The sequence below is a fragment of the Canis lupus genome, chromosome 7, assembly GCF_048164855.1.
Source record: "Canis lupus baileyi chromosome 7, mCanLup2.hap1, whole genome shotgun sequence".
In the NCBI taxonomy this organism is placed as follows: domain Eukaryota; kingdom Metazoa; phylum Chordata; class Mammalia; order Carnivora; family Canidae; genus Canis; species Canis lupus.
The window spans coordinates 62,986,021-62,997,021 of record NC_132844.1 but is presented as its reverse complement, the minus strand read 5'-3'; the positions used below and the strand labels follow the sequence as shown (position 1 = coordinate 62,997,021).

Genomic DNA, 11,001 nt, shown 5'->3' with positions numbered 1-11,001 from the left:
TCCTTCCTTCCTTCCTTCCCTCTCCTTCCTCCTCTCCCTCTCTTCCTCCCTCCCTTCCTTTGTACCCTCCTCCCTTCCCCTTGTCACCAGCATTTCTCAAAATTCTAGAACTATGCTAGATGATACCTATGGGGCTGAAAGAGACCCATTCCCTTGGTTCCTTCAGCATTCTATGTCCAGTTCTGGACCTCACCCCTCTGGAGGACTGGGGAGAACATGGATGAACCCAGTGTCCAGAAACAGCTGAGGGGTTCATATCCACTAACATGTGTAAGGAGAGTTCTGGGTTGTGAGCTTCAAGCTCCTTGGGGATCTGGAGGTAAAAGTTACTCACCAGTTGATTTCAATTACTCCCAAAAAAGAAAGACTGAAGGGAAAGACAGAGGGAGGAAGAGACGGAGGGAAGGGAGGATGAAGGTAAGAGTGGGGGAAGGAGGGAAGGGAGGGAGGGTTATACAGGTGGGCCCAAGATGATCACAAATGTTCTTCAAAGACAGAGGCAAGAGGGTCAGAGTCAGAGAAGGAGATGTGAGGGGTGATATGAGGAAGGGGCAGGAGCCAGAGCTTCCACTAGAAGCTCAAAAGGCAAGAAAGCACATTCTCCCCCAGAGCTTCCAAGAGGAACACAGCCCTGCTGCTGGTGCCTTGATTGCAGACTTATCCAGGACTGTGGGATGATGAATTTGTGTTATTTTCAGTCACCAGATTTGGGGGCATTCGTTCCAACACCAACAGGAAGCAAGTATGGTGTGTGATTCGGTTTCCACCCTCCGTAACAGGGCTGCTAGATTATAGGAACCTGCTCTCAAAGTTGCCCAGACCAATGATAGATAGTGTTATTGGATCTCCAACTTCCCCACCGATAGATGGAGATGGTGATATCTAACATGAACGCTATGAACATTAAACCTGCTGATGAGCAAGAGTCTCCAGAACACATGGTATGATAATTTTCTTTTTAATTTCAGAAGGTACCTACGTGGTCAGGTGTGTCTTCTCTGAGCATACCTTCACTTTTCACAATGACTTGATTCAGGGCCTGACTTGGCACAAATATAAAAATACACTGTTTCTCCCAATTGGTGATGGGGACACAAGATCTTCATTTGACAACTCAAAGCCCTATTAACTCATTTGCAAAGCAAGGGATGGATCTAAATGGCTCCCGAGGGTGCCATCAGGCATTTGTTCATTAATTCATATGCTTAACATTTACCGAGGGTTCACTAAGTTTCGAGGCTGCAGAATGAACACTGAATAGCCCTTGCCTTCAAGGCACTTCCTGTCTAGCTGGGGGGATGTAGGCAACAATCTCTACGGTGCTGTGGGGTTCGTAATGTGACAGAGCACACTGGATTCAGGATGCATCCAAGCAGTGAATATTCCACCAAAGAATAAAACCATCAAGCACTGGGGACAGAGGGCCACGGGGGAAGGACTGTCCAGACCTCACCTCATGTGTTCCCCTGTCTCCTAAAGAGCTGAAAATTTTTTCCTGTTCTGCAGACTTCCAGGGAAAAGGATCCATGGTGGCTGCATGAATCATTTTCTAAATGATGGACGCCTAGAACATTCTTTGGGTCTGACCAACATCTCTTGACATGGAAACCCTTTTAATGGGCCAAATCTACTCAGAAGACAACTCCTCGCCCCCTTTTTGGGTGGGGTCTGATTGGAAAACAGATGAGGGAAGGGGTCATGGGCACTTCCAGACAGGGAATGACATGGGTTTCAGGGAGTAAAGAGCATCAGGGCTTTGCTGCTAGGACACCTCTGAGCATATCTAGGTATGCCCCAACTGAGGCATTGCCACCAGAGCAGATCCTTGGATTGCCCCCCAAAAGGGACCTTCCTTTGAACCAGTGCTCTCTGTCCTTGCACCTCCCTGCATTGGGCTCTGGAGTCCACAGAGAACATAGGAAGTCTGTCTCGGTGAGGTGTCCTGGCAGGACCCAGCCTTCTGCCTCGCCAGCTGGGGGCTGATCCCCCAGGGCAGACCCAGAGACAGCCAGTAGCAGGCTTCCCCATCATTAAGTTTGCAGGCAGAGACAATCCCAACCAGGAAAGGGCAGACCCACTGGAGAAGCAAGTATTCCTCTTCCTTCACAGGAGGGCAAGGCACCCGGTTCCCATTTCAGATGGCGGACTACACCCACAAGGTCAAGCAAACCTCCTGAGGGAAGAGCCCGGAGACCAGAGCTCTTGGTCAACCAGAGGGTTCAACTATACAGCACACCCTGTAGCATACCCCTTTATGTGTCAAGCACTGGGCCAGACACCAGGCTGCACAGAATAACAAGGTATGGTCCTTGCCCTTGGTGTGATAGCACCATAACACAATCATATCTAAGAGCCCCACCAAGCATCAGGGATATAAAAACTAGGGAGATACGATCCCTGCCTCTGAAGGCTTTCACCTAGATCACTCATTCAAAAAACATTATTTGGGTACCTACCATGGGAGGTGCTGGGTTAGGCCCTGGGAATCACAGCTGAATTAGACAGATCATTACCTTCAAAGGGCTCACATTCTCCTACACAGCCTGAATTAGCCCTTGCTGGGTTCCGGGGTGGAACTTTGGTATCCTGAGACCCTAGAGGTCATCTGGTCCACCCTTCCAATTCATTGAGGGACTGGGGGTGGCCGTGGGTGTCTTCCAGCCAATGAGATGTATTTGAAGGCTGTTGGGCAGCTTCCCTGGGATAGCACCAGGCCTGCCCCCTCTCTGGTTTTAGACCCTCTTCCTGCTCAGTATACAAATGTGACATCTGGATGTGCAACAGCTGTCTTGTAACTCTGAGGGTGAAAGCCTCAAGTTACAGTGGAGGGATGGACAGACAGAAGGGTCCTGGATCCTTGATGGCAACATGGAGACCCCACTGAGCCACCGTACAAGCCCCAGGTGGCCTCCTTATGAGTTATCTATTGCTGCACAATAAAGTACCCCAAATTTATTGGGTTAAAAAACGAAACATTTGTTTAGTTTTTGTAGTTCATAAATCTTGGCAGAGCCTATCTGGGTGCCTCTGGATCTCTCATGAAGGCTGTAGTCAAGCTAGGAGGGCTACAGTCATTTCAAGGCCCGACTGAGATGAAGAATTAGCTTCCAAACCCACTTGTGTGATTTCTTCCTGGCAGCCTGTTTCCCAGGATGTGGGCCTCTCTACGGGCTGCCTGAGTCTCCTCACAGTGTGGCAGCTGGTTTTCTGAGGGCAGGCCAGAGAGCTCCCACGATGGAAGTCACAGCCTTTTCCTAGCTTCATCCCTGAAGGGATGCCGTGGCATGAATGAGGAGTGGGGTCATCCCATGAATGGGAAGTGGGGTCACCAGGAGCAATCTGAGAGGCTGCTCACCACACCTCCTGTTTTTGGGTTTCTGGTCGCAGAGCACAAATAACTCCCATTACTCTTCTATGTCACTATGTCACTAGTTAGTTGGATTTTCTGTATTTATAGTTAAATGTATTCCTGATAGTATAGCAATAGTTTAAATGTATGTAGCATTCACTAAGTGCCAAGCACTCCACTCAATGCTTTACTTATATAAACTCACATGGTCCTTGCAATAACCCTCTAAGGAGGGTACTACTATTATCCCCATTTCACAGATGAGAAGACAGAGGCAAAGACAGGTTAAATGACACAGAACCAGGATTCTGGCTCCAGAGCCCACACTTGGAAATTAACCCTGTGATTCTCACATCAATAAGTGCCCCTGAAACCCTGACCTGCCATTTGAGTTTCAAACATCAGCCCTTGGAGATATGTCCCCTGATCCTGTCACCACCACGGCCCTCCCCCCACCCCCCCACCCCCCCGCCGACCACCCCCACCAGTATGCCCAGCTCTCTCCTCTCTATAGTGGTTGCATGCTTCCATGAGCACTCCCTGCATCCAACTGTAAATAGTCGATTGCATGGCTGTCTCTTCACTGGATGGAGAGCTGCTGCCTCGAGTTCAGGTGGGAAGGAAGGTGAGTGTGGGGCACAAGCCTCCCTGTATATGCATTGGCATGAATGTGAGCACTGAGCAGCAGTGGCCACGTGTTCATCATCTCTACATCCCCAGGTGGCTCATGGGTGCTTGAAAGATGTCAAATGAATGAACATACAGCAAATGAATATATGAATGTATAGGCAATTAGACAGTAGACCCACCATCTTTCCAGAACCTTCCCTGAGGAGGTTAAGAACTAGAGCTTTATGGTCATACTTACTCATCAGTACAATTGCTCTCCAACTTCCAGCAGAATCCCTTGGAGATACTATTAAACATACAGAAAAAAATCATAGGTAACACTTATCGACCACTTCCCGTGAGCCAGGGACCTATGTGAGCACTTTGATTCAACTTAGCACATTTTATCCTCACAACCACCCTATTCGATGGCCCTTATTGCTCTCCACACTTATACATGTACAGAAGCTGAGGCCCAGAGAAGTTAAGTAACTGGCCCAAGGTCACCCAGCCAGTAAGTGGCAGTGCTGGGATTTGAACGCAGGCAGTCTGGTTCTAGAGCCCATGCTGATAACTATGCACAGTACTGCACCTGTACTATTTTTTCATTTCGTTCTTGGAGATATTATAAAGCTGTATCTGGGTACTTTGGGTAAAGCTTAGAGAAATCTATGAGGCAACACTACCTATCAGAAAAGTGACCCCATACTGGGAGCAGGCTGCTAAGGCCCAGCCCCTTGTGATGGACTCAGAGAATGAATGGAGAGGCCTTGTCCTTGGCTTAGCCCCACCCTTAGTTGTTCAGCCCTCCCCTGGAGCACAGGATACACCAGAGGACACCGCCACTGCCCCACACCTTTGGTCTGAGGTACCAGACAGGGCAAATGGGGACGTGCGGGCCACCTCAAGCCCCAGAATATACCGGCAGAGATCTTCTGGGCCGAGGGGCATAGGGAGCATCCTGCTCCCCACCCTCCATGTGCTGGGGTGGCCCAGTGGCCTGATGTGTCCCTGCGTGGCTCCCATGAAGGCTGTGGAGGAGATGATCTGTGGTTCTCTCGAGGCCCTGAGTGTAGAAATGTTTAAAGGCCTTAAATAAATTCCCATCTAATTTCAACTTGCTCTCATCTCCAGCTTGCGCCCTCAGCCAGAGCATGAAATGAGCAGGCGGGGTTTCTCTGCTGCCACATCTTCCCGGGGGGACCCACTCCATGACCTAGCAAGTCTTCTCCATATCAAGTATCTGTGGCCCCAGCCTCTCTCCCTCCCTCTGCCCTGCTGCTGGCCCCCTCAGGATGGGGGTTGGAGTGTGTGGGTGTGTGGGGGGCTGTGGCTGAGCTCTCTGTCCCAGCCTCCCAGTCCATCCGCAAGCGTCGAAGAATAAAGCCGTTTTCAGAACTGTGTCCTGTACCACGAGGTAGGTGACCTCCCGGAAGTAGACCGAGGCTAGTTTTTCATCCATCCCTGGCTTGGCTCCTGCTGACTCATGGAGAGGCCTCTCTACTACTCCCCTCCCGCCAGACCCTCAGCTCTGCCTATCTGCTAAGGGAACTGCCTTTCTGCCAGGCTCTCTCTCCCCTTCAGGCCCCAGACTGGTGCCCATACGTGCCAGCCTCATGAGGCTCCATGCCCCTCCTCACACTCCATGCATGCCAGCTCCTGGGCCTGGGCACTCAGGGTCCCCTTGACCTACAAGGCTCCCTCCCAAACCCAGAGCCTCCCTGCCTCACTTCATGCAGGTCTCCGCTCAAATGTCACATCCTCAGACAGGCCTTCCCCTCGCTACCACAGACACTTGCTGTCTACTCCAGCTGCCTTATTTCTTATTTCATTTCTACCATCTTGACATATTCTAGAGTTGACCAAAAACATCAACAATACAAATAACGTATAGTATGTATGTCTATTTTATTATTGTCTGCCCACCTTACTAAAATCTAGTTCCTGAGGGCATGGACACTTGCACTCCCTCGGCACCCAGAGCCGGGCCCTATGCATTGGAGAGATTCGTCAGTTGAATCAATGCATGAATAAGTGGAAGGTTGGATGAATGTGTGACTTAACCCAGGGAGGGTGAGCAAGTGCCAAAGAAAGCTGTTTAGGGACCGTCTAGCCTAGAGCTGGTTCTCTGAGCCAGACAGGTTCTTGGAGATCAAGGTAGGATAGTGTAGGTAGAAACAGAACGCGCAGGATCCAGATGTCCTGGCTGCCAGTCCCCACTCTGCCACCTATTGACTGGCTCTGTGCAACCTTGGGCAAGTCACTGAACCTCTCTGTGCCTCAGCATCCTCAACTGCACCAATGAGATGCGGAGGACAGTATGATCTTGTAGGTGGTCGTGAGGAGTAAATGCAGGGATGTTTGTAAAGTGCTTCTGGCAGCACCTGGCACGTGGTAAGGACTCTAAACGTGCTCAGTACACACCATAGCCCTGTCTCAAAGAGCCATGTGAGGCCCAGGGAAAAGCAAGTTGCCCCAAGATGGAGTCAGAGTGCGACGAGATGCTTTAGCAGACTGTAAGGTTTTCTGTGTAAGGTGCAGTGGGAAGGCGGATGCTGGCCGTTGTGGGGTGAAGAAGTTGGCCGAGGGGCACAGTGCCCACTCAGGGAAAACAGTGAAGTAGAAGCTTGTCTTGGGCTCTCTGTCCCCACCAGCCACCACCACATCTAGGCTTTACCCCCTCATCCATGATCCCATCAGAATAAACACTCCCATCCCCAGGGCCATACCCTTTTCTTCATGCTTCTGCCACCTGCCCCTCCACCTCAAACTCCCCTGTTCTATGCTTCAGTCTCCATCTTTCCTGCTCTTTGTAGGATGACAAGATGTTGATCTGGCAAAGGTAACCCCACGGGCATGTCTGTGGCACTAAGGCAATGTATTTGCATTTTCAGAGGCAATGCACGCTTTGACAGCCCCAAGCAGCTCACTCATGGTTTAACCATATAGTCAATGCATTTGTTGACTACTCCTGTTACATGTGGGCCTAAAGTAGAAACTTTAGGCTCGGGGTACAGTGGAGTGATAGATATTTAGGAGCCACTTCGGCTCTGGTGGAGTTGGCAGGGAACAGCAGCGCTCCCTTGCACTTGGCATCAAACCAGCCAGAAGGTTCCTATTCTCCAGATGAGACACAGACCTGGAACTTGCAGAGCAAGATTTGTGTCTACAGAGTCCAGGGCTTTATGAGGCAGAGAGAGGAGATTTGTGAAGCTTTGGATCCCCAGAAGACAGGGGACATGGGGTTGAGCGTGGCATCTGGATGGGTCACAGGTTGATAGACAGGCTTGGGAATGAGGAGCAGGGCTTTGACAGCGGGCTGTCCAGGCAGGACATATCTGCTCCAGAGATCAATATGTAATTTGAACCGGCGTACCCTCCTCCCTCTCTCCCTCCCTCCTCTTTGGAGAATTTGAAGGGGGTGAAAAGTAAAAAATCTCCAGTGTGAATGAGAGAAAGGTCAGGATTGTACCAAAGTTTCTCTGAAGATGCTTCCCATGCCCCTCCTAGGAGGGAGAGATGAACCCAGGGACTGGGAGAAGAGGGACAGGGACACTGTCCCCGGCTCCTGTTGCCCCGTGTGGAGACAGGTCAGCCACAGACACCATTGTTACAGGTCTTAGAACCCACAGGAGGATCTTCCAGGTCAATTATTGATGGGCTTGCAGGGCATTTATAAAGATGTCCAGCTGTGGATGAACCCATATTTATCTGGGGTTAAAGTAGGAATAAAAACCAGGAACTGGTTGAATTCTTTGCAAAGGTAGCAGGTGGCTTGCTAGAAAGTCAAGAGAGCCAGGAAGATGAGAAGAATCTGGGAAGCGCCTAGATTCCTGTATGGGACATCCTCCACATTGACTACAAGTACAAAGGGAAGTAAGACATGAGTATCTGACCTCAGAGAGCCTTCACACGAGTGGGGCACACAGACCCTAGAATGGATCCTTTTAATCTTACTAAGAGGGTGGATCCAGAGACAAAAGTCTGAGGTGTGAGCAGCTAATTTGAGGGAGTCAGGGGCGGGGGGCAGGGCACATTCGAACAGAGGGTGACCAATGACCTCAGTACTCAAGGATGGATGGATTGGAGTGGAAATGGTTTATTTGGGAAATGATCCCCCCAGAATGAGGAGGGAATGTGTTCACAACTCTAGGTGAATTATGCTCAGCCCTATGGTGGAAGGCAGGCTCCAGAATTATCCCCCAAAGGGCAGATATTGGGGTTCCTCTCTCACTAACTCCTATAATTCACCCAGTGGCAATGCAGACGTCAACAGCCAGCGATCACCTGCAGGCACAGGCAATGCGGGTGGCACAGTGCTTTGAGCACAGAAAGGCTAGGACGGGAGGCAGGTGGGTGGACACCGGTAGCCTCTGTCACTGAATCCTGCAGAGCAAGGAAGGGTGGGCATTTAGGACAAAGGGACAAATGCACAAAAACATAGGGGAGATCCAAGAGAGGATGAAGAGAGAATGTCAGGGAAGGAGAACATCCTGGGGAAGGACACAGAGGGAGATGTTGCCTAAATTAGAAGGGACAATGTCAGAGACACAAAATTATGGGAAACACCGAATCTGGCTTATTTCCTAATCCATTCAAATGTGGATTCTGTAGCCAGGTTGCAGACCCATAGAAGTCATAAACCATTAGGCCTGGAAGGTCCCTGAGAAATGCAGAAACCAAGATCCAGGGAAGGAAATGATTTGTCCAGAGCCACACAGCTGGTTAACAGACAAGCCCTTAGAATCCAAGATTCTGGTTCATTAAGATATGAGTGGCCTGACATGAAACCATCCAGAGAGGTCTGTATCAGGAATCAGCCTTCTTTTTTTTTTTTTAAACTTTATTTTTTTTTTTAATTTTTATTTATTTATGATAGACACACAGTGAGAGAGAGAGGCAGAGACACAGGCAGAGGGAGAAGCAGGCTCCACGCACCGGGAGCCCGACTTGGGATTCGATCCCTGGTCTCCAGGATCGCGCCCTGGGCCAAAGGCAGGCGCTAAACCGCTGCACCACCCAGGGATCCCAGGAATTAGCCTTCTTAAAGGCATAGTTCCTGCAGGTGACCCCCACACCCCAGCAAAGGGGATTGGCATTCTCAACGTCTGTGAAGCTTCTGTGGCCATAGAAGGAAAGGATTAGCTTGGGTCCCTGATCGTCAGGAAAAATGGGGGCTTCCTCCAGCGGTTCTGGGTTTTTCTCACAGGGGTAGGATCTGTCTTAATGGGTATTAGATACTTGTGCCTGGCTTGGGTACACAACTGTAGCTCCTAGAGCAGAAGCACAATGCAGGGATGAATTAAGGCATTGCCAGAGATTAAACATCTGGAGATGCCTCTCAGTTCCCCAAGCCTTCCTGCAACATACAGGGACCAATGCAGGGGTGTGGGGGGGGCGGGGCAGGGAAAGAGCGTGCAGGAAGAAGAGCCTGTGTCTGGCTGCAAGTATAGCTTGAAGCCACCTGAAGTAGTTAACAAATACAGGTCACCTGTTGTGCCATGCTGACCCTGGAAGGGACCAGCTGCTCCCTCTCTGAGCGCTGGTGGATGTCTGGAGCAACCCACTTTGTGCACATCTGACTTCCCATGGTGACTGAGAGAGAGCATTCATTCATTCATGCACTGAAAACACTTCAGTGAGTCCCTTCCTTGTGCTGAGGACACAGCAATGAGCAAAACAGACTCGCAGAGCCTGCCCTGTGGAGCTTATAGGCAGCTGAAATGTCTGTCGGTGTTGAGGTCTACAATGTAGACAAGGCGAGGAGAGATGAAGTATGTTCTCTAGATGGTCAGGGATGATTCCTCTGTTGAAAATGATATTTCACCAGAGACTTGAAGGCAACGAGAGTAGACAAGCCCTAAGGTATCCAGGGTCTTCGAATCTGGAGAGCAAACGTCTGTTGGGGGGCTGGTCTGGGGAGAGCATGAGCCCACCTTGTTGTCCTCCTGCCCTCTTTTCCCTTCCTGGGGCTTCCCATTGGTGGGACCCCCCACCCCCACTCCAGGAAGCCACTCCACCCACCCAGGGAACTGGACAATGCAGTCCAGACAGGGCAGCCCCCTTCGCAGGGAGAGAAGGGTGGAGTGTGGGTCTGAAGGGGAAAGGGAAGAGAGTCAACACACAGATTATAAATCGTTTTTAGAGGAACATTGCAAATGCTGCTTCATGACCTGATTTCCTTCGTGAATAAACACCAGACCAGATGTAAAGGGAACTTCTAACTCTAAGGAGGACTCCCAATTAGACAGCCCACCCTGTCTCACAAGGGAGGCTCTTTCAGGGAGCTGCTGTGTGTGGCTCATTATGCCAACAACCTTCTTATTTATCCAGAATTCCCAGTGCCTTTCCTTCTCCCGCCTCTTAATGAGTAAATCGTTTGTCTCTGCAGAGGGAATGCAGAGATGGGCAGGGGTAGAGCTGGGATGGCCAGTGACATCCTTCTTGTGGACCAAGAAGCATTCCAGCTCAGTGTTTCCCACACCCTGGTCACAGGGGATCCTGTTAACGGCAGAGTCTGGTTCGGTAGCTCTGGGAGGGGCATTTCTAACAAGGTTCTGGATGGCACTGATGCAATGGCTTCTGATCCCACTCTGAACAGCAGGGTTCTTGAGAAGTTTCGACACCTGTGCACTCAGGCTCCAGGACGGGAGAAGCTGGAGTCGTCACAGGCTTCATATCTTTCTCTCCAAACCTAACCTGTCGATGGCCTCACAGTCTACCAATAGAGTCACTTCTGTGGGATTTTTGTGGTAAATACTATCAGGTTCTTATTTTGAAAAGGTAAATCCTAAGTTCCTTAAACTCCTCAGTTCTGCTATTTACCTACTCAGATTAATCTCCCAACGCAAAGTAGGGCACTGAAGGGAAGAGACACAGGGGTAGTGTGTTGTGATGAGGTGAGCAGGTGGGTAGGACACACCTCCAGGCCTGGCCCACCTGGAAACAGCCATACCAACATCCTGGGGGGCTGAAACTCTGGTTCACCCAGCCCTTATTTTTCCTAGAGCCAAGTACACAGGCATCATCTGGAGGCCCTATTC

General features: G+C 50.3%; 1 long non-coding RNA gene across 1 annotated transcript; it reads left to right on the top strand.

Annotated features, from left to right (window-relative positions):
* Positions 1-471: 471 nt before the first annotated feature.
* On the top strand, positions 472-2,940 carry LOC140636343 (uncharacterized). Its single transcript, XR_012033613.1, has 3 exons — positions 472-941; positions 1,507-2,300; positions 2,737-2,940. It is a non-coding gene; the product is annotated as an uncharacterized lncRNA (long non-coding RNA).
* The last annotated feature ends 8,061 nt before the right edge of the window (positions 2,941-11,001 follow it).